Below are 21,440 nucleotides of genomic sequence, written 5' to 3'. Positions count from 1 at the left end.
TCACTCCCAGATGCCCACAACAGCCAGGGCTGGGCCCAGTTGAAGCCAGGAGCCCAGAACACCATCTGGGCCTCCACATGGGTGGCAGGGGTCCAAGTACTTGAATCATCACTGCTACCTTCCAGGACGCACATTCACAAAAAGCTGGAAAAGAAGAGGAGGTGGGACTCGAATCCAGGCACTGCGGTACAAGACGAGGGCATTCCAAGTGGTGACTTAACAGCTTGAATGGACTAAGACAACCTGAAAGAATGATCCCTACACTCATCATGACAGGGTATTATGAATTCATCATTTGAACTCCAAGAATGATGCAACTCCAAATAAAGACTGCTCCTTAGAGAGATCCCAGAATATCTAATTTCATGATTTTTCATGGATTAAATAGCAAATCAATATAAAACTGCATTTGATCAAAATAATAATAAATATTATTGATAACACAAAGCTGGAAAAGGTGTTGTTAAGTGTATTTAACAATCTTTTTCAGTGAGAAGACTGCAAAAGTTGACCTGATAAATTAGACCAGGTAAAATGTATCAATAAAACAATATGGAAAATGGATAAAAACACAGTAAGCAAAATATGTCATTAACCGCAAACTGAATAGGGAATGAACTTTGGAAAAAATGCATAGAACTATTAAATATGACTCAGGCAAATTGGACTGTGTAGAAATAATGGCCAATCCAATAAAACTACGCATATACAAAATAAATTCCCTTATAACCTTGACAAAGAACTAAATTGATTCTGATAAAACTAACTTTAGTGAATTAAAAATAAAAAGAGAAAAACTTTAAGTATTTTAACGTCAATGTATAGAGAAAATGATACAAGAAATAAATGGGATTAGTAGCATTCTCTCTGGAAAATACATTAATGAAGAAAATTTATCATGGTGGTTATAATTAAGAATAATTAAAGCAAGATGGATTAAACAGTGTGAGCTCTGGAGACAGACTACCTGGCCTTGCATTCCAACTCTAACACTTACTTTTGTGCATTTAATCTTTAGCTGCTATCCTAACCTCTCTGTACTTCCAAAAACCACATCTGTAGAATAGGGATAAAAATATTACCAGGTTCTTGGGAGGAGTAAATGAGAGAGAGTATATAAAGCACTGAGACAAGCTCCTGGTACATAACCAGGGGCTTTGGAAAGTTCATGGAAAATGTAATTAAAAGACAAGTTTATTTTGGTGCCAAAAAGATTGAAAGCCATGCATAGTTTTTTCACAATATGCATTTTCCAATGACTTTTGGAAGACCGTTTGTCCTGACTGCTATATAAACATTAGCTACATACAAATCTTTCCTTTCCTATTGATTAATTCCAGGGCCCTGTATTGCTTCACACTGAGTAACAACAAGGCATGATTGAACCATTATCATATGTCTCTGCTTGGAAGAACTAGTGTGTTATCAATGGCCCAAACCCTGGGTTTGATAAGCGAGTTTCAGGTTGTTTCAATTGTCAAAACTAAATTGTTTTATAATGATTACAGAAAAATAAGTTGGTAGTGTTATAAGAGAATTTTCTTAATGGCTTAACTGCAGACTGCTTTGTTTTTGTTGCTGGGAAGGCGGGTGGGTTGTGTTTATAAGAAGGACTTGATTGTCAGCAAAAATATATGTAATGTAGGTATATATGTGAAGGCATTACAAAAAGTTCATGGAAATGTGAATTATGAAAAAACTATGCATGGATTTCAAAAATTCTTGTGGCAAAATAAGCTTATTTTTAATTCCATTTTTCTGTGAACTTTTAATATTTACTTATTTATTTTCATTTTTACTTGCAAAGCAAAAAGAGGTAAAGAGAGAGAGATTTTCCATCTACTAGTTCACTCCCCAAATGTCTGTCACAGCCAGGGTTGGGCCAGGCCCAAGTCAGGAACACACAACTCCATCCAGGTGTCCCACCTGAGTGGCAGGGACTCAGGTACTTAAGTCATCATCTGTCACCTCTCGCGGTGTGCTATAGCAGGATGCTGGATTGGAAGCAAAGCAGCTAGAACTCGAATTAGGCACTCCAATATGGGCTATGAGCAGCTCAAGTGATGACAACTGCTGAGCCATATGCCTGCCCCTTCTGTGAATTTTTTGAACTACCTTCAAATATTCAGGCTATAGAGTTGCCTTTTGGTTCAAAGATGTTGATTGGGAGTGCCTTCCTGCTAGGTATTTCTGTTCTGTATTCTACTCCGATTGATCCCTTTGGTTCTAGATAGAAAGTTGGTGTCTCACATGATGAACCTGGAAGGCATAACAGTGAAAGAAATAAGCTAGACACTGCAAGACAAATACTGCATGATCTCACTCATATATGGAATCTAAGAATATTGTATTAATAGAATTAAAGAGTACAGTAGTGTTTATTACCAGAGGCCTGGGGTGATCAGGCAGATAGGGGTCCAAAACATGCTGTTCAAAGGATATGCGTTTTCCATTTAGGAGGAATAAGTTCAAGAGTTCTGCTACACAGCCTGGTGACTACAGTTAATAGTACACGGTATTCTTGACAAACACTGAGAGAGTGGACGTAAAGTGTTCTCTCCACAAAAATGATAACAATGTGAGATAACGCTCATGTGATTAGCTAGACTTAGTCATTCCACAAAGTATATATACTTCAAAGCATCAGGCTGTATGTGGTAAATACATATAATTTTACCTGTCAATGAAAGAAAACGAAAGCATTTGTCTCCCTCAGTAATCCATCCTGGTGTTTACAATTCACCATGTAGAGATGTTCAACCCTGGACATGGGAGGAAAATCAGAAAATAAATGGCCTGGGGAATAGCTTCCCTTCACCACACGATTTCGTTTGGTGATCCCATCAGACAGATGTCCAGATTTTTCCATTTCCCCAACCCAGAACTAATTTTTACCCCTCATATGCCTGTCACTCTCCTTTCCCCCCTTTCTTTTACCTCTTTTTTTTGAAAAAAGATTTATCTATTGTTTGAGAGGAAGAGTTAGAGAGAGAGAGGGGAAGACACAGAGAGAGGTTTTCCACCTGCTGGTTGACTTCCCAAATGGCTGCAACATCCAGAACTGGACCTATCAGAAGCCAGGAGCCTGGAGCTTCCTTTGGGTCTCCCACATGGGTGCAGGGGCCCAAAGACGTGGGCCATCCTCTGCTGCTTTCCCAGGCCATAGCAGAGAGCTGGGTCAGAAGTGGAGCGGCCGGGACTAGAACCAGTGCCCATATGTGATGATAGCACCACAAGAGGAAGCTTAACCTACTAAGCCACAGTGCTGGCCCCATTCTTTTGCTTTTATATATTTATTTCCTAAAGATTTATTTATTTATTTGAAAGGTAGAGTGACAGAGACAGAGAGGAGAGACACACAGAAAGAGAGCTCCCACCACTGTTCACTTCCCAAATTCCTGTAAAAGCCAGGGTCTGGGCCAGGTCACAGCCAGGAGCCAAGAACTCCATTCACATCTCCCAACTGAGGGGCAGGGACTCAAGTACTTGGGCCATCATTCACTGTCTTCTCGGGCACATTAACAGAAAGCTGGATCAGAAGCATGAAGTAACCAGGACTCAAATCAGTGCTCCGATTAGGGATGCGTGTGTCACAGAAGCGGCATCTTAACCCACTGAACCATAGTGCATGACCACTTTCCTTCTTTTTTTTTTTTTTAATTTATTTAAAAGGCAAAGAAACAGTGAGACAGAGATCTGCCACTCACTGGTTCACTCTCCAAATGCTCACAACGGCCAGGGCTGGACCAGGCGAAAACCAGGAGAAGCAAGAGCTGGGAATTCGATCCAGGTCTCGCATAGGGGTTGCAGTGATCCAACCACTTGAGCCTTCACCACCGCCTCCCAGGGAGCACTTTGATGGGAAGCTGAAATTGGGAGCGGATCCAGGACTGACACCCAGGCACTCAGACATGAGACACAGATGGCCCAAGCAGCATCCTAACTACTGTGCCAAATGACTGCCCCCTTCCCTTTCCCACTTTACTGCCCAGTTTTCAAGGACCTTTTCATTTATCATCTCCTTCCTCTAGTAATCAAGACATTCTCTTCTCTGAATTTGCAATGTATTCTTTCCATGACTTTAAACTTCATTATTTGTATTACTCTCTGTGGCATCTGTTCTTTTATTCCAATGTTCTCAATCACAGCTGCCCACTAGAATTATCCTAGGTAGCTTTAAAGATGCTGATGCATAGATCCCAACCCAGAAATTCTTATTTACTTGATCTTAGATGCAACTTGGAGATCTGGATTTTTGAAAGCTCCCCAGGGGGCCAGCACTGTGATTTAGCAGGTAAAGCTGCCCCCTGCAGTGCCGGCATCCCCTGTGGGCACTCCGTATTGTGGCTGCTCCGCTTCCAATCCAGTTCTCTGCTATGGCCTGGGAAAGCAGTGGAAGATGGCCCAAATGCTCCAGCCCCTGCACCCACGTGGGAGACCAGGAATAAGCTCCTGGCTCCAGGCTTCAAATCAAAGCAGCTGTAGCCATTACGGCCATTTGGGGAGTGAACCAGTGGATGGAAGATCTCTCTCTCTCTCCCTCCCTCCCTCCCTCTCTCTCTCTCTCTCTCTCTCTGCCTCTGCCTCTGCCTCTCTGTAACTCTGCCTTTCAAATAAATAAATGAATCTTAAAAAAAAAAAAGCTCCATAGGAGATATTAATAGTCAGACAGGGTTGAGATCTCCCATTTCTTTCTTTCTATTTATTTATTTATTTATTTTTTGACAGGCAGAGTTAGAGAGAGAGAGAGAGAGACAGAGAGAAAGGTCTTCCTTTGCCGTTGGTTCACCCCACAATGGTCACTGTGGCCGGCACGCTGCGCTGATCCGAAGCCAGGAGCCAGGTGCTTCTCCTGGTCTCCCATGCAGGTGTAGGGCCCAAGGACTTGGGCCATCCTCCACTGCACTCCCAGGTCACAGCAGAGAGCTGGCCTGGAAGAGGGGCAACCGGGACAGAATCCGGAGCCCCGACCGGGACTAGAACCCGGTGTGCCGGCGCCGCTAGGCGGAGGATTAGCCTAGTGAGCCACGTTGGCGAGATCTCCCATTTCAGTCCATCATGAATGTAAGCTGGTTTATAATAGAAAATGTTTTGCATAAAAGCCCTTAGACTTACTCAGATGCTAGCATACCTGGGAATTATGGTGCTCCTTGAAGAACACTATAAAATATGGATGTATTTTACTGAGTTCTAGAAGGGAAGAACAATTTTAGTGGCAAAGGAATGACTCTGGTTTGAGTATACAAAAAAGTGCAGTCCTAAGCACATGTAAACAAGATAAACTCTTGAACTAAACATGATGATTTGGTTCCCAAATTCAGGGGTTTTCCCACCAAAGATACTTAAATCAGGGACAGCTATGACAGTGCACTCACATCCTGGTGACAACAGGATGGCACACTCATTGAATATTTAGTTTCCTGTAAATTTCCTAAAAGATAAACTCACTTTATTTACAAGTCAGCAAAGATGTTGATGGGTCATTTGTAATTAAAAAAGGGGGAGTCCATATGAAGAATACAAAAATAAAACACCATTTAATGAAACAGGTGTTCTCTTGGGAAGAATTGTCGGGGGTTGGGCTGAGGAATGAAACTATTTTTCAAGAATCTTGAGTAATCTGAAAATGACCGACTCAGGTTAATGGCTACCACAGGTAGCTAATAAAAGTACACTATTCCTAAAAAGTACCAAGCCAGAAATTCTACATCAATGAGTCTATGTTTCGCAAAAGAAGCAAAAATAATTGTGATTTTTTTTTTTTGTCTTGGAAGCTGTTGTTGACTTTAGTTTTGTTTTTAACAACAACAATATGCACCCTGGAGAGCAATTATCTGTCTTTTATTTCCTGGTCGCAAATTACCTCTAAGCTTCATCTTTGTTTTGTGGTGCTTATTTCTGTTTTTTAGTCATGGATGCAAATGTTGGAGCAGGGCTGTGAAAGTAATATATCACAATAAGAGTGCAAAGCATTGCTATACATGTAGCCAATGTCTAATTTAAGCTGTTAAACTTTATACAAGCAAATTATTTGCCCTTTCTAGGTCCACTAAAAATCACTTTCTCCAAAGCAGTTTTAGAGAAGCATTGTAACTAAATTAGATTCTGCTGAATTAGTAAGCTTATACTCCCCCAAAGGGTATTTAGTATCTCAGCACATCTGTAATTTCTAAATTACTGCTCTTATAAACAAAGACAGAGATAACTGGAGGCTACAATTTAATAGCTCTCAAGACAGTTTTCTATTGCAGTTTATCACTGGATAATATCTTTATGGGGATTCTTTACATCACGTAACTTGATACAGAAATAAAAAGGTGACAGTGGCAGAAGGTAGTAGCAAAGTCTCTGGCTTGTGTAACAGGAATCCTAGGGTCCATCCTTCTAGTGAGGACCCTGACCTTGAAATCTAACCTCAGAAAAGCTGGATCATTGGTCTTGTCAATCCAAAGTCTTTTGTAAATTAATACCCACCAGGCTTCATGAGTGTGAAACAGAAGATGACTTTTTGACTGAGAGTAGGTTCCTGTGATGACGAAATTAAGACCCTTAAACAAAGGAATGGGACAACAATTGCCCTCATGGTAAGGAGCACAGAGAGCAGTGTCAAAAATGAGTGAAGGAGAAACGTTCCAAAGTAAAGTAAGCCTGAAGGGCCTATGGACTGCCCAGATGTTAGTTTTCCATTGGCAGGGAGAAATATTTCTGGTAAGATCCAGGTGGCTATCAATCAAATGTCTATAGTAGATGCTGGTAAACTTTCGCTGTAAATGGCTAAAGAGTAAGTATTTTGGGCTTTGTGCCCCAAGAAGTGATGTTGAAGCTATTATATAAGGGTTTATACAACAACAGAGAGAGTAAATCTCTATATATTTAGTGTTGACTAATAGTGATTGAGGGCAGATCTTCTCAGCCAGAGGGTGGGAAGGAGAGAGGGGGAGAGAAGGAGGGAGGAAGGGAATTTCATCATGTTCTTAGAATTCTGTCTACAAATGACATTGAACTTGTTAAAAACTAATTACAAATTAAAACAATTTTTTTTTAAATAATTTTTAAAAAAACTTCTATCTCAGCTCTGAGCTTAAAAAAAAAAAAATTTCCACTGCCAAGTCATTGAACTTCAATGTTGCAGGGCAAGTCAGACACTCATTTTCTGTTTTTGACAAGAATTCATGGCCGGCGCCCTGGCTCACTAGGCTAATCCTCCGCCTTGCGGCACCAGCACACCGGGTTCTAGTCCCGGTCGGCACACCAGATTCTGTCCCGGTTGCCCCTCTTCCAGGCCAGCTCTCTGCTGTGGCCAGGGAGTGCAGTGGAGGATGGCCCAAGTGCTTGGGCCCTGCACCCCATGGGAGACCAGGAAAAGCACCTGGCTCCTGCCTTTGGATCAGCGCGGTGCGCCGGCCATAGCGCGCCGGCCGCAGCGGCCATTGGAGGGTGAACCAACGGCAAAGGAAGACCTTTCTCTCTGTCTCTCTCTCTCACTGTCCACTCTGCCTGTCAAAAAATTTAAAAAAAAAAAAAAGAATTCACAGAAATATCATTGGCCAAGTCGAGAACAGCATATGAAACTTACCACTGACACTACTGGTTCAATAACACATAATAGATGTGAATATGTTATGCCAAGTACCTTTTGCTAAATAATGCAGTGAATAACAATAGTCTTTAAACACCTTACATTGTTAAATGTTTTGTTCATATCTTAGCAAATTCTACATCAGGTTGCTCTGAACTAATATTTTCTCAAATCCTTTGACAATATTCTCTCCTATTCATATTCATATTCAATCACTTCTCCTTTGGTATCACCTCCTCAAATAACCAACAACTGAGCAGTACTGATAACATCTGTCAACTCATTAAGAACCAAGGGAATCCACTCAAAATCATTATTTTTTTTTTCCACAAGACAAGCAATATACAGCTTTATTAAAGATTCTGTTCATAAGCAATCATGGCATCCCAGGCAGGACCTGGGCAGAAAATCACTAATAGTATACAGCAATTTTCAAACCCCCTTCTTCAATAGACTAGCAAAATCAGAAAGCCACTATGAAACCCAGTGAAGTTGTCATCTGATGCTCTCAACAAGGAAAGCTTAGAGTGAGGGTTGACATTTCACAGTTAGCATGCTTACCAATTTTGTACATGCTGACTCTGACCTTCAGGAAATTGAATGAAAATGAAAGAATGATCAATCTTGAAGATCGCTCTTGTGAGGGATGCCATCTCAGTGGTGTCACTGTGAAGTCCAAATTGCTGTCATGCTGGTAACAAATTTTGGGGGGTCAGGTCCCAAAAGGTCTTTGGGTATAAGAGGGTTAAGTCTATGTGGAAGGTGGACAGGGATGAGGAAGAGGATGTAAAACTGAATTGAATCTTTCACACACACTACAAGGTGTCTGTGCCATGGTGGCCGTGTGGATGTGTCAAAGGCAGGAAATCCCTCCTGGGAGCCAAGAGGAAGTCTCTCAAAAATAGCCGGGAAGGTGTTTTCCCCTACATCAATCCAGCTTTGGAGACATTGTGTTAGCATCCTATGCCCCTTCCCCTCAAATGAAGAAGTATTCTGTGTGCTAACAACATAGCTTTAAAAAGCCAGAGATCCTAATTTTTATAAACGTTGATGAAGAAAAAAACAGTATTTAAAACTGTACAGTTGCCAGAAGTACACAGTTACCAAAAATGCACATACTTCTCTTGGCATCTCCAGCACCTGTAGCTATCTGTGCCCGGTCTCCATTCTCTACAGGGTTATTCCCATCCTTGTCAGTGCCAGCTTGTCCTTTTGGGTACCTTCTCTCTCTCTTTTTTTTACAGGGGCCTTTTAAGGCTTGGAGTCTGGCTTTGGAGAGTAAGTTTAGCAGACAACCTTATGGATTTTCTCTGTGGCTTGTCGCTTATCTTGGCTTCACCTCCTTTAGCATCCTCTTCAGCCTTTCTCTTAGGTGTGGCGATGGTGGCCGCTGTAGGCACTGGGTTCAGGGATGCAGCAGCATACAGGCTTTGGTCCATGCAGGGGTGGCACTCACCTCTTCTTCCTATTCAGTGTTTTTTTTTTTTAATTTACTATGAATATCCACTCCCAAATACCCGCAATAGCTGGGGCATGGTCAGGTAGAAGCCAGGAGTCCGGAACTCAATCTGGTTCTCCCAAGTGGAGGGCAGGGACTGAACTAGTTGTGCATCTTCTGCTACATCCCAGGGTGTGTATTAGCAGGAAGATGGGATCTGGCATAGAGCCAGGACTTGAACCTAGGCACTCTGATATGGGATGTGGTTGTCCCATGTAGTTGCGTAACTGCTATGCCAAATGCTTGCATGTTCCTTTTCTTGACACCTCATGCAATCTTTGCCCTGGCAACCTGAGGAAATAATGGAAACACGGGAGGGGATCAGAAGCCATTGTTAACTCCAGGTTCTCGCTTCTGTAGCAGCTATCTCCTGCTGTTAAATATCTCTGAAATCTCTTCCAGTTCTTTAACCAGAATGGTACAGAAATGGGGTCTTGTTTAAGAAATGAAAGTGAGGCTGGTGTAGCAGCATAGCAGGTAAAGCCACTGCTTGCAATGCTGGCATCCCTTATGGGTGCTGGTTCATGTCCCAGCTGCTCCACTTCTGATTCAGCTCCCTGCCAATAGCCTGGGAAAAGCAGCAGAAGATGGCTCAAGTGCTTGGGCCCCTGCCACCCACGTGCAAGCCTTGGATGAAGCTCCCAACACCTGGCTTTTGTTTGGCCCAGTGCTAGCCATTGTAGCCATCTGGGGAGTGAACCAGAGGATGAACAATCTCACTCTCTTTGTCTTGCCCCCTCTGTCTGTAACTCTTTCACATATATAAATAAATCTTTTAAAGAAATGAATGTAAACCTCAGCGATCATTCAGAAAAATCATCATTATGTGTGACAGCCTTGTCATAAACGACAAACACATTCTTATAGCTTTTAAAAAATTATCTTAATACTTCATCTGTGACTACTAAGATAAAGCAGTTCAGAAAGTGTCAGAGAGGAGTCTGACACATCAGTTAAGACACCACTTAGGACACCAGCATCTCAGATTGGAGTGCCTCAGTTCAAGTCCCAATTCTACTTTCTGATTCTAGCATCCTGCTAATGCACACACTGGGAGGCAGCAGATGATGGCTCAAGTACTTGGGTCCCTTCCAACCAAATTGATACCCTGCAGTGAATTCAGGGCTCCTGGCTTCATCCCGGTCCAGCTCAGCTGGCATTTGGGGAGTGAGGCAGTGGATGGAAGATCTCTCTCTCTCTCTCTCTCTCTCTGTCTTTTGTCTCTCTCCCCTTTTGTGTTTCTCTTTCAAATGAAAAAATGGAATCATAGGCAGAGCTTCCTCCTTCCAGCTATTAACCAGTTGTTAACTTCCTTCTTTCCGAAAAAGGAAGATGGTTCCGCACTCTTGGCCTCTAGGATGTGTGTGGGAGAGCCTTTGTTAATGTGGCTGCTCCAGCAGCTGTCTCCTCTGTTTTCCAGTTTGCAGCTGTCCTGAGATCTATTTGAATCTCAGCCTCAGAACTTGCCTTTGTCTCTGGCCCAAGGAAGCTCTAGTTACAATAAAAAAGTTCACTCACATTGTTCAAATTAAAAACATTGCAGCAGGCATTGTGGTATAGCAGGTTAAGCTATGGCGGGGGTGGGGAGTGTTGGGGGGTGGGGAGCCCTCATCCCATACTGAAGCGGCAGTTCAAGTCTCTACTGCTCTGCTTCCAATCCAGCTCTCTTCTAGTGGCCTGGAAAAGCAGATGATGGCCCAAGAAATTGGGCCTCTGCTATCCACATGGGAGACCCAGATGGAGTGCCTAGGTCCTGGCTTTGGCCTGGCCCAGCTCCAGGTGTTGGAAGATATCTCTCTCTCTTTTAAACAATCTCTCCCTCTCTCCCCTCTCTCACTTTCAAATAAATAAATAAATAAATAAATAAATCTTTTCAAAAAGAGAGTATTATGCCCAGGTCAGCATTTTCAAAGTGAATCCCTTTGCCTATGTTGTGCTTTTGCTTTTGTTTATTTCTGAGGTTGGATATCCTGTTAGCCCATGTTTGCTTAGAAATTTCCCTAGGATGATTTGATTGTCATAATGCTTTTGTCCAAGAAAAAAGAAATTAAAAGCCCATCAAGTCCCTTTGTACATTCATTGCCATGTTATAGTTAGGGTTTGAATAATAGCTCTCAGTTCTAAAATGTGATTGGTTACACAGCACTTACGCCTAGGAAGGCACTTCAAAAATTTCATGGAGAAACGGAATAAAAAAATAATGTGTACTTTCCATTAACTTTTGAAAGACCCCTTATAATTTTTTTATTTAACACAAGAAACACTGTGAAGTCAACAGAGTAAAAGTCATATCCCCACTTGACTTAGGATGCAACCAGAGCTCAGAGAGGTTTAGCAACCTGCCTAAATTAGTAGTTTGGCTGGGACTAGAACCTACTACAAAATTAACAGCTTTTTACAGAACATTGCATCATCAACCTTCTCTCAGAGAGGCAGATGTTGTGTATGATAGGGCAGCTGGGAGGCAATAGGAGTGGTTAAAACCATGAAACACTTATTACTCACTTGGCTGCCTTGGGGCCAGTGTTGTGTCATAGTAGGAGAGGCCTCTGCCTGTGGCACCAGCATCCCATATGGGCACCGGTTCGAGTCCTGGCTGCTCCACTTCCAATGCAGCTCTCTGCTTGTGGCCTGGGAAAGCAGTAGAGGATATTCCAAGTCCTTGGGCCCTTTCACCCATGTGGGAGACCTGGTAGAGGCTCCTGGCTTCAGATCAGCTCAGCTCTGGCCATTGCACCCAATTGGGGAGTGGACCAGAGAATGGAAGACCTTTCTCTGTCTCTTGCTCTGTCTATAACTCTACCTCTGAAATAAATAATCTTAAAAAAAAAAAAAGAACTGCTGCCTTGAGCCCTTTGAACAATTGCCTCATTGTCACCAGCACCAGGGAGTCCCTCTGGATTGCGGTTGCTCAGTGCCTGCCCGACAGCTCCTTTGTGCAAGCTCCCATCCATGTGAGTCCCAATGACTAGGGTTGAGATAGCACCAGCTAGTGGGGAACAGCACTCTTAGGAGCTGGACTGACACCTCAGTGAGCAAATGTGCATTTCTCACCTAAGGTCACCGCTGGCCAGCATGCCCCCTTGAGTGCCTTCCTTTAGCCATTGAGGAGAATTTCAATCTTTCTCATGTATCAGATTGCTTCTTAAGCATTTTTATTCATTCATTCATTCACTCATTTGAGAAGCAGCAAGAGAGATAGGCAGAGACAGACCTCCCCGTTCTGGTTCAGCGAATCTGCTGGATCACTCCTCAAATGCCTCCGGCCTGGGTCAGGCCGAAGCTGGGAGCCCGAATTTCAGTCCAGGTCTCCCACACAGGTCACGGCAGCCCAATTACTGGAGCCATCACCTGCTGCTTCTTAGGGTCTGCATTAACAGGAAGCTGCAGCCAGGACTCAGAGCTGGGGACCAAACCCCGGAAACTCCGATGTTCAAGCTGGGCATCCGACCACTAAGGCCAACACCCACCCTTTCTGAAGTAATTTAGTTATCAGCCAGATGTATAATCAGGCGAGACAGCAGCTAAGCAGACTTAGATCGCGATTACTTCTCTCGTCACAGTGGATGCTGCCTGGTTCCTCAGCCTCCCGAGTCCTCCCCACACAGGCTGCTAGAGACCCTCCGCAGCAGAGTGCTCTCTGACCAGGTCTCTTCAGGCTGTTCCTCCCTCCCTTGTCCCATGCCCACCTAGCTAAGCTGTCAGGGCCTGACTTTTGAAAGTGTCAGTAGCTGGTGAGGATTACTTACCACGCTTAAATATATAAGGTCTTAGAGGGATCTTTACTGGTGTCCTTTCAAGTCCTGAGGGGGAGGGGTAGAATGGGAAATTTTGTTGTCATTGCTCGAGTGCTGGCTGTCCTGCTCTCAAGCCATATCATTTAATGAACAGCTACAAAGAAGGTGGCTTTTTTGATTGTTCAGTGTTTCCAGTGAATATTGAAACATTTCTGAGATACGTTCTTAATGTCTGATCACATCCTATTCTACAGGGAAATAAGGAGTCACATAATGCAAGAAATATGTTTGGAAAGAGGGTATTTCTTTTCCAAAGGCATAGCTCTTTAGCTGTACATAAATGTCATATAATGTGATTAACAGCACAGGCCTTCAATTTCTTTTTACAAATGATAAGAAAAGAAAAGAAGGAGAAACCCATAGATTTAAAAGAGACTTAACAGATGACATATCAACCAAATGCCATTATATGACATGGACATGACTTGGATCATGGTTCAAATATAATGTGAAAAAAATATAAGAAACTTGAGGAAATATGAGCATGGAGTTGACACCAGATTATATTATGAGTAATTTTATAAGTATTATAATTATGGTTTTTTTAATTAAAGTTTTGGTGGCACACAGCCAGGCTCAATCATTTATGTGTTCTCTGCGGCTTTCCTGCCATGAAACAGCAGAGACCACATATATGGCTATGATACAGCAGAGACCACATATATTGACTCCGTGGCCCCTTACAGAAAAAGTTTCCCAACCTTTGGTCTATGGCCTCCATTATAATTATGGTTTTTAAAGAGTCCATTGCTTTTGGAGCTATATATTGAAATCTTTACAATGGGAACATGAAATCTTGTGTGTATATGCACATGTTGGGTGGGGGCTGGGTGGGGTATAACTGAAACAAGATTGGCAACGAGCTCATTATTGTTGAGGCTGGCTGATGGACACATGGGGTGGGGATTCATTATACTAACTTGTCTACTTTTGTTTATGTCCGGACATTTCTTAATAATAACAAAGGTTAAAAATAATACAGCACAAAGTTGAAGTCAGACCTCCTTTAATGTGAATCCAATTCCTAGCTGGATGCTAGCCTTAGAAAAGTCTTCTTTGGTTAAGTGGTGATAATACGAAGACTGAATGAAATAATATATGGAAAGGACTTAGCATGGGAATGGCACATAGTAAACAGTCAAGAAATAGTCAGCTCTTATTATTGACACATTATTCTGTGCAGCTTTCTGAACCTAAACAGTAATTGTGGACACTAGAGAATTCATGCTCTAAGAAGTTCTTACCACTAAAGAGAGAGAGTTTTGCAATATACAGGATGCCTATTGTCACTTTCCAGGTTGGGAGCATGTCTGGGAGTGACAGGTTGCAAAAACAGTGCAAGTGAACATAATGGCGAAGAATCAATCTAGCCTAAGGAATAAGAAGGTCTTGTTTTGCAGCTCTGAGCCTTTAAAAGTATCCTTGAGGCCAAACAGTATCTGATATTTATTTCTTCTGGGCTTCCCTCCTTCCCAATCCCCTGCCCCATAGTGAATGTTGGCTCACCTATTAATTCTCCTCAGGGTTCTTCAGAAATACAGAGCGGAGAAAGGCTGACTGCCACTGAAGCAGGAATACATACATACACATCCATTCCTGACACAGTCCTTATGCCTCACATGGGGCCCAAGAACTCTGTAATAGTACTCACATGAACTCTTTCAACCAATAGTCACTCATGGCTTACTGTGTACCAGCCCTCTGCTAGACACTTAGCGTGCATAATCTCAATAATCTTGTCCAACTCCATTTTAGATATGGGTAGACTGAGGTTTGGAAGAGATTAAGTGGCTTGCCTACGGTTAACACTATTTATAAGTGGCAAAGCTGTTATTCTAAACACAGAGCTATCAGCCTGAGAAACCATGACCTTAACTTCTAAGTCTTTGCTGTAACTTCACACCTGCTATCAGAATTGAATTGGAGGAGGCTGATAATATTTTTCTCTTTCTGTGCCTCTTTAGTATCTCAAAAGTTTCTCCTTAGTGTGGATTATATATGTTGCTAAAGTTGTGATGTGTGGACATAGATAGCAGCTTCAGAGATGTGGGGAGTTCCGTTGGTTTCCATTCCTTTTTCATGAATTTTTGATATACACAGCTGTCAATGCTTCTGAAGACCACATGACCTGGGCAGAGGAGGCAGCTACAGAACAAAGAGGCCCTTCATGTTTAGGTTCAATACTGAGCATACGCTGTACATGAACGTCTAGAATAAGTGAATGGCATGGAATCCGCTGAGCTTGGTTATAAAGAGAGGTGGTTGCCAGACAGGATCCTTGCCAGCCCTGGGCCATTACAGGCTTCCTGAACCCAGCCAATTTACCTGCTTCTCAATAAGATCATTATTTGTCCTTCTATTCTCATCTAAAGCTGTTGTCATTTCCTTTTCTGTCTGGCGACACTGGGAGCTGCCTCCAGGCGGTCTGACCGCACTGGCTCCTAGTGTAACTCCCACTACACCAAGATGAAATATATCTTCTAATTCCCTTTGTTTGGCTTCCCCTTCCTTATTAAGCAGAACATCTTATCTCTTGCATTTCTTGAACTTCAAATATCCAAAAATCTTGGTTGGATCAGCAAGCCACTCAGGGTTGGGGCAAAATGAGACGTGCTGTCCTAGCAGCTCTGGTTTTCTGTTAAGCAGTTGCATTTGGAAGATATATGGAGGCCCAATTCAGAGCCCCTTAAGGCTGCAAAGCCCTCAGAAAATGTAGAATCGATTTTAGATGTGCTGCAACTTGGCTTCTACAGTTCCATTTGTTCATTAATTTATTCGTTCCTTCATTCTTGGATTCCATAAACACTTCTTAATTGCCATCTAGATATCGGTAGATGGACAAGTAAATAGATGGTCCCAATACAATGTGGCTAGTTCTGTTAAGGAGAGGTGGTATCAGATAGTGGTTTACAAAGGACATTTTAAAATTACACAGTCCCGGGGTCGGTGTTGGCCATAGTGGTTAAGATGGCGCTTCGGATGTTTTGTGCCTGGGTATAAGTCGTGGGTAAACTCCTGATTCCAGGTTCCTGCTTTTGTTCACGCTACAAGGCAGCAGGTGGTGGCTCAAATCGTTGAGTCCCTGCGACCCACATGGGAGACCTGGATTGAGTTCTGGGCTCCTGGATTCAGCCTGGCCCAGTCCCAACTGTGGGTATTTGGGAAGTCAACCAGCAGATAGAAGAATTTTGTCTATCTCTTTCAAATAAGTCAACCAAAAAAAAATTGAAAATCACACAGTGTTGGTTTAAACCTCAGTCTCACATATGTGTGGGCCTTAAATAAGCAAGGAAACTTCTTCAGAGGAGGATAACGGATGTACCTTCCCCATGGGAGGGGGTACCAATAACAGAGCAGCACAGAATAGGTAGTAGGACATGTGTATATCACTTGAGAGGCTCTAGAACCTTTGTCTAGGTTATGACAAAGCTAACAAGGTAGAATTTTATCCCTAAAAATATGTCTCCTCGGGCCTGCACTGTGGTGTAGCAGGTAAAGTCTCCATCTTCAGTGCTGGCATCCCATATGGGTGCCAGTTTGAGTCCTGGCTGCTCCATTTTCTGATTCATCTCTCTGCTATGGCCTGGGAAAGCAGTAGAAGATGGCCCAAGTCCTTGGGCCCTTGTACCTGCATGGGAAACCCAGAAGAAGCTCCTGGCTCCTGACTTCGGATTGGCCCAGCTCTGGCAGTTGCAGCCATTTGGGGAATAAACCAGTGGATGGAAGACCTCTCTCTCTCTCTCTCTCTCTCTCTCTCTCTCTCTCTCTTTCTCTCTCTGCCTCTGCTTCTCTGTAACTCTGACCCTCAAATAAATAAATAAATCTTTAAAAAAAAATATGTGCTCCCAACATAGAGTAATGATAAGCAGATGAAAATGCCAGTTGCTCTGATTTGATCACTATATGTTGCATACATGTGTTGAAATATTATACTATATATCCCATAAATATGTACAATGAGAACATGTTAATCAAAAATTTAAAAATAAATTTAAAAAAATATCCTATGTGAGGGCAGACAATCCAGTTAAGAATTGGGCAAAGGACTTGAACAGGCATTTTTGAAAGGATGAGATTGAAATGGCCAACAGTCACAAGAAAAAATCCTCAGGATCACTAGCAATTAGGGAAATACAAATAAAAACCACAATGAGGTATTATGTCACCCCAATTAGAATGGCTATCATCCAAAAATCAAAAAACAATAAATTCTGGCAAGGATGTAGGAAAAATAGCCTAATACACTGTTGGTAGGAATGTAAACTAGTACAACCATTATGGAAGACAGTATGGGGATAACTCAAAAATCTGCAAATAGATCTACCATATGACCCAGCCATCCCACTCCTGGGAATTTACCCAAATGAAACGAAATCAGAATATAAAAGAGTTATCTGTACTCTCATGTTTATTGCAGCTCAATTCACAATAGTTAAGATATGAAATCAACCCAGATGTCCATCAACTGATGAATGGATAAAGAAAATGTGGTATATATACACTATGGAATAGTACACAGCCATACAAAAGAACAAATCCTGTCTTTTGCAACAAAATGGATGCAACAGGAAACCATTATACTTAGTGAAATAAGGCTGTCTCAGAAAGACAAATAGTTTTTTTTCTGATATGTGACAGTTAATACAGAATCAAAAAATATATAGGAGTGAAATGGTCATTTTGGGATATGATTGCCCTGGTTTATATGCCTGTGGTCTTCCTACTTTTTACTTGTTAAATAGTATGGCTAGTGGTGAATTAAACCTGTGATTACATAGAGTGGACTAAATTATGCCTTTTTAAAATTAATGAAAAGATAATGAGGGAAGGAGAGAGATTGGGGGAGGGAGGGGGAGGGAGGAAGTATGGTTATCTTCTCAGAACTATACCTATGAAATATGTGAAATTCATTCTCTTTATATTAGTAAAAATAAAAATAAAGTAACTGAAGGGTAGATATTTAGCAGAGCAGTTAGGACATTAAGACGCTGGTTAAGATGTCTGTGGCCTGTATCAGAGTACCTAGGTACCTAGGACCTAGAACCTGCTCCAGCTCCTGACTCCAGCTTCCGATTAATAAAGATCCTGGGAGGCAGTGGTGATGGCTCAAGCATATGGGTCGCTGTCATCAATGTAGGAGACCCAGGATTGAGTTCCCAGCTTCCAGCCTTGGCCTGGCCCAGCCCCAGCCATTGCAAGCCAGGGAGTGAACCAGAGGACAGATGTCTGTCTGTCTGTCTGCTTCTCAAATAAATGAATAAACAAAATTTTTTAAAAGAAACTAATTAAGAAAATATTTTTGATATTTTCTTCTAACATCTTTATTGTACTCTGCATCGGTCAGCATGAAATGCTTGCAGTTCCCAGAACCCTCCACCTTCCCTCTTATTTTGGGTCTTTTCAAACGGTAGCTTTTGTTTAGTGGCCTTAGACCATTTGCCAGGTTATTTCAGTTATCCCTGCTCTGGGAAGTATTGCCCATGCAACTGTGCTCCCATAGCAGCCTCTATCCTGAGCATAGATTTCATTACAGGGAAGTAAATGGAAAACTACAGATGCAAAAATGATGCCAGGCACAAGAAATCTGTCTTCCCTCTTTCCAAATATGTTGGCTCATATTTAAGAAATGATATTTCCACTCTTAATACTCAGGCCAAACTTGACTTCTGCTTTGTTACAGAGACCGCTAAGTGCCTCCCAAATATCTGTTCTTTCCTGCTTCATTAATGTAATAATGGGCCCGGCTGAAACATCTGTGCTTCCTAGTTTCTTCTTGCAGATAGAGGCAGACAATTATAAGAAGTCAAAGGGTGGACCCTTTTTGCCTTTTGACTCTCCCTTCTACCCACTGCCTGTTATTTGAATATGATGTGTAAAGTTCCAGCAGACATCTTAAGACCATGAGGGAAAGGTCAAGAGGATTACAAACAGCCCTGTCATCCTTGAGCTGCTAAACCAACACCAGAAACCGCCTACCTTTGGACTTCTCATTACATGAGACAAATAAACCCACATGTGTTTCAGCCACTGTAATAAAATTTCTGTTACTCACAGATTAATGCAATTCTGGGCTGATTCACGTCAACAAATTCTGTTCCCTGCTTCTTGGCTGTAGTCATGCCTGGAGTGTCTCCCTTCCTCCACACCATCCATCCTTCCCCCTAAATCTCTGCCTACCAAAACAGGTCCATCATTGGAGAATCAGTTCACATAATGATGAATGATGCCCACTTTATGGTATCTTATTTTATATCCCTCCCAATATAGATGTGCTATTTTCCTCTTTTGACTTTGCCATTGCACATTACTGGAACTCTGTTGCGGAATACGTGTGTGCACGTATATACACATAGACATACATATATTCTGCCTTGTGTGATAGGTATTAGCTCTCTTATTTGTACTGCATACGTGTATGTATGAATTAAAAGTAACATACATATGTAATGTTACCATTGGCTAAAGTGTGCTTTTCGAATGACATTGGGCAGAATACAAGCAACCAAATAGATAAAATATGTCTCCAAATAACATTTTCTTTAATGGATTTGGAAAATGAAATTAGTCACAAAACAATGGGATGTTTACTTCTCTTTAACTTTAGACTGAAATTCCCTCATTTCAACATTTATTTGTTGAATGTCTCTACACGATGAAGCCATAGTGCAACAGACAGGATTGTATTAAGATGGAGGAGGGTTTGATCTGGGAATATTGTGGAGCTAAAGTATGGAAGCTGTAAAAACTTAGGAGAATGTGATAAGATCCTGAACCGAATTGAGGGCAGGAAGGATGAAAAGGAGAAACAAGCCTGTACTATGTAGTCGAGATGCTGAGAACAGGTATACCAATGTTATTTATCAGTCTGCCATTCAAGATCACACCAAATACTGGAATTTTAGTGAATATTACAAACCCCCAAATGGTATGGACCCACAGAGAGGAAACGCTAACAGTCTGTGTTTGAAGGGGATTTTTTTTTGGGGGGGTGAAAGATAAATTCTTGTACAGAATTCTAAGAAAACAGCCATGAGATCAACAGATGAGGAGAGTTCATTAGGAGGAAAGTCTCCCTCTCTCTGCTCATAGAGCACTTTGTTCCTGTCTACTATAGCCATCATCACATTGCATCGTAACCCCTTATTTACATTTCTCCCATCATTTTGAGCACAAGGATCACATATTCTTCATCCTTGTGTTCGCCCTAGAGCTACGCCTGACACACAGCAGACACTCACTATGTGACTGCTGACTGTGCTCTTCCCTGACTGGCGGCAGCATTTACAATGACCCATCACAGCCTTCAGAAAACACGCTCCCTCTTTGTTTTCATGGCTCTTCTTGATCCTCTCCAACAAGTCATTTTTTATTTTCTTTGCTGAGTCCTTTCCCCTCCAATTCTCTTTTTAGGGCTGGTTCTTCAAAATACTGTTTATATATAGTATGTAATATATAGTGTATCTCAAAAAATTGTTAGCACTTTTAACATGCTTTCTATCCTTGCCTTCTCAAACTTTAATTAGATGCATTTTAGACTTTCTTATTCCATCCTCAGTGTCTCTTAACCTTTTAGATTCTTTGTTTCTTATCTTTGTCTCTTTGTGCTTGTTACTGGGTAGTATTGTCGGGCCTGTTTTCCAACACTCAGAGATTCTCTTCAGCTCTCTGTTTATCTCATCCAAGGAGATTTTATGTTGTACTTGACTTATTTATTTTTTTTTTTTGACAGGCAGAGTGGACAGTGAGAGAGAGAGACAGAGAGAAAGGTCTTCCTTTACCGTTGGTTCACCCTCCAATGGCTGCCACGGCCGGCGTGCTGCAGCCGGCGCACCGCACAGATCCGATGGCAGGAGCCAGGTGCTTCTCCTGGTCTCCCATGGGGTGCAGGGCCCAAGCACTTGGGCCATCCTCCACTGCACTCCCGGGCCACAGCAGAGAGCTGGCCTGGAAGAGGGGCAACCGGGACAGAATCCGGCGCCCCGACCGGGACTAGAACCCGGTGTGCCGGTGCCGCAAGGCGGAGGATTAGCCTAGTGAGCCGCGGCGCCGGCCCTGTACTTGACTTATAATATTTTTTACTCTTCAAATTCCCATTGCCCCCCCTTTTCAAATCTACCTGCTCAGTTTTCAAAGTTTCTTACTACTTTATCATCTTTTAATTCCCTTTTATTTCTTTTAGCATATCAAATATATTTATTTGAAATTCAATATCTGATCATTCCTAACTGTGTGAGCCTACCTCTGTAGACGCCTCACTCATAATGGCTTGCTCCTTTGTAGATTCAGTAATGGTTTTTTTTATTATGAGTTCATGCTCTTTGGAATTTTACCTGTGGCCATTCTTTGATGTCACTTTGAAATTCTTGAGATAAGTTTCATTTGTTACTGTGATGTAACTGGGGGTCCTATTAAACAAGGACTACCATAAACAAACTTTTCTGTTTGGCGGTTTTGAAGACATAGAGATAGTATTCTGCTCTCAAAAGGCCTTCAGTGTGGGTTGGGGTTAGGAATTCTTAAGGGAAATAAGTTTTCCCCTACATTCTTCTGCCTAATTCATAGGCAG

The 21,440-nt window shown here is 42.1% G+C and overlaps 1 long non-coding RNA gene across 4 annotated transcripts in view; it reads right to left on the bottom strand.

The window, feature by feature from the left end:
- LOC127484884 (uncharacterized) overlaps positions 1–21,440 on the bottom strand; it is a 250,294-nt gene that overhangs the window by 72,716 nt on the left and 156,138 nt on the right. For 2 of the 4 annotated variants that reach the window (XR_016227714.1, XR_011385374.2), the window contains exon 3: positions 2,678–2,762. The exons of 1 other annotated variant lie outside the window; for it this stretch is intronic. This is a non-coding gene — a long non-coding RNA (uncharacterized LOC127484884). Of the gene's footprint in view, positions 1–2,115; positions 2,260–2,677; positions 2,763–21,440 lie in introns of those variants that run through there. One more of the 4 variants, XR_016227715.1, reaches the window with a different exon arrangement.

Source organism: Oryctolagus cuniculus, chromosome X (genome assembly GCF_051225735.1).
Source record: "Oryctolagus cuniculus isolate XC-2025 breed Fujian yellow rabbit chromosome X, ASM5122573v1, whole genome shotgun sequence".
In the NCBI taxonomy this organism is placed as follows: domain Eukaryota; kingdom Metazoa; phylum Chordata; class Mammalia; order Lagomorpha; family Leporidae; genus Oryctolagus; species Oryctolagus cuniculus.
Note: the sequence above shows the minus strand (reverse complement) of the source record. Positions and strands in the feature narration are given on the sequence as shown.